Source organism: Lissotriton helveticus, chromosome 4_1 (genome assembly GCF_964261635.1).
Source record: "Lissotriton helveticus chromosome 4_1, aLisHel1.1, whole genome shotgun sequence".
Classification (NCBI taxonomy): Eukaryota; Metazoa; Chordata; class Amphibia; order Caudata; family Salamandridae; genus Lissotriton; species Lissotriton helveticus.
The window spans coordinates 221,331,662-221,334,164 of NC_136063.1; the positions used below are offsets into that span (position 1 = coordinate 221,331,662).

At 38.2% G+C, this 2,503-nt stretch overlaps 1 pseudogene; it reads right to left on the minus strand.

The window, feature by feature from the left end:
* Positions 1-819: 819 nt before the first annotated feature.
* LOC144827979 (uncharacterized) lies at positions 820-1,826 on the minus strand (annotated as a pseudogene).
* Between the last annotated feature and the right edge of the window lie 677 nt (positions 1,827-2,503).

A 2,503-nucleotide genomic window follows, 5' to 3' on the forward strand; every position in this document is an offset into this window, starting at 1 on the left:
CCGAAAGGCATTCGACAATATCTGAACGCACCTAGTGGAGTAACAAAGGATGTTAGGGCTCTTGACTCAGGATGTAAATTTACTTGGTGGTAGGCAGCCGACATATCTAAAACTGAAAAAACGTTACCACCACTCATTCCACTCAACATTTCCCCAATATTAGGAAGAGGCTGCCGATCTACCCAGATGTTTTAATTAAGTCTCGAAGATCGATGCACAAGCAAATTTTATTACCTTCCTTAGGGGCGACTACGATGGGGAAAAGCCACTCTGATGATTCTATAGGTTCAATGATCTTACATTCTAATAATTTATTCAGTTCTAGTTGAAGAGGTTCCCTCATAAGGAGAGGAATGGATCTAACTTTATACACCAAAGGCACTGCATTCTTCTTCAAAATTATGCGGTGTGTGAAACCCTTTAGTAAACCCAAACTGTCAGTAAAAACATTTGGAAATCTAGATATACATTTTTCACCCCATTCCACATCAATTTCACTCACTCTCTCCACAACCATAACTGGTTCGTGACTATTGGGATTGAGAATTATATTCAGATCCTTTTGGTGCCGCCAACCTAATAAATTAGAACCATCTTCAGATATGTATACTCTCCCATGAACAGCATTTCCTTTGAAAACAATATCATTCCATAACATACCAACAATATTGATAGTCTTTCCTCCATAGCCAACCGCTTTTATGTCAGATCGTAGAAGATCACCCATTCGTCCTTTTAGATGTTCTATGAAAGCTGTTTTACTAATTATAGTGAACAAACTTCCAGAATCAACTAAGACCCTTACTACTGATTTCCCAATCATGACATCACAATGTGGTTTTTCAAGCTTGTCAGTGCTTTCTCTTCGTTACTCTTAGCATTATTAACATCATGTTCATTGTCATTACAGGTTTCATTGAAAATATCAAATTCATCAATTGCAACTATCACATCTTCATGTATCTCACCAAGATCTTCTACTACTTTAACATTAGATTGTTGCACATGACGTAATTTTGTTCTACACATTTTAGCTAGATGACCACGCTTACCACAAGTTCTACAAATTGAATTTCTTGCTCCACAGGTTGGACTCGTGGCAATATGTCCAGGCCCACCACACCTATAACAAGTAATTGTTCTTCTCTCAGGTAATTTATTTGTACCAGTCTTATTTTCAAAAGCTTTAGTCTCCTTCTTGACTCTTACCTCTTCTACATCAATTGCAACCACATCCTTTTCTGAAATCTTGTTACTTGGCCTCCCAACATCAATTTCTTTTAACCAAACATCAGTATTCTCCATACTTCTTGCGATTTGAATAGCCTCATCAAGACTGGGATCCAAAGATAGAAGTCTCTCCCTGATCTTCTTATTTTTCGTGCATCTAACAATTTGATCACGAATCAGAGATTCCATTAAAGCCTGAACTCACAAGTTACTGCTAGCCCTCGTAAAGCAGCCACATAGTTTATAATATCTTCGTCTTGGGACTGTGAGCGACAGAAAAATCTATGCCGTTCAAAAACTACATTTAATTTAGGAGTAAAATGCTTCTCCAACATCATAAGGGACATGTCATACACATTAATTGGATGTCCATTTCCAATCCCTAAGGGAATCTCTGGTAGATCATCATATATTCTTCTACCTTCCTTTCCGAGATGATGTAATAAAATTGCCTGTCTCCTCAAAGGACCATACTTATCCCCACCAATTGCTAACAAATAAGTGAAAAATATATTTTTCCACCTTTTCCAGGGAACAGACGGTTCACCCGGGACCGGTAAAAAGTTTGGTGGTGCTGACATCCCTTGATCAGACATAGCTGCAATAAATCTAAAACAATAAAATACCACAAAAAATTAATACAATAAACTATTATAATAAACTAAAATAATGAATTAAAATAAGAATTTAAAATAATTATCTAAAATAATAACCGCTTGAACTGCTCCTTCCTTCTTTTTTACTATTGTAAAAATGCCTGTGTTTATAGAGGAGCCATTGTAAATGCAGTACGCAGTCCTTCTATTGTTTCTTTTAAATGAGTCCTGTTTTCTTTTCTACTATTTTAGGAACAGGAAATGACCTTGTCAAAGAAGTTGAAAATTGGCTTAGGAGTGGAGTAATACAGTTCCAGATAATATCGTGCGCTTCAACAGAGTCAGCTGCTTTGAATTCTTCAACACGGGTAAAGTAAGCAATGCGCGACAACAACTAGATATGTAATCTACAGTGGAGATACGTGATTATTCTAACGGTAGCGCTCTCTCTAGGTGAGGGCACTGCTTGCTATGCGCGACATTTCTTTACGTTTAGAAAGGCAGCAACCTTTTGACCACGGTTTCGTTCACGTTGGTTACACTTGGTAACGCAGCAATCACTTGAGCACGGGCTTCGCTCACTTTTAGCCGCAGGCTCTGGCACGAGCTTCTATCTGCGCTCCTCCGCACGCGGTGTTTATTTTTCAATTAGCATCTCAGCAGGCATTCCCAACACG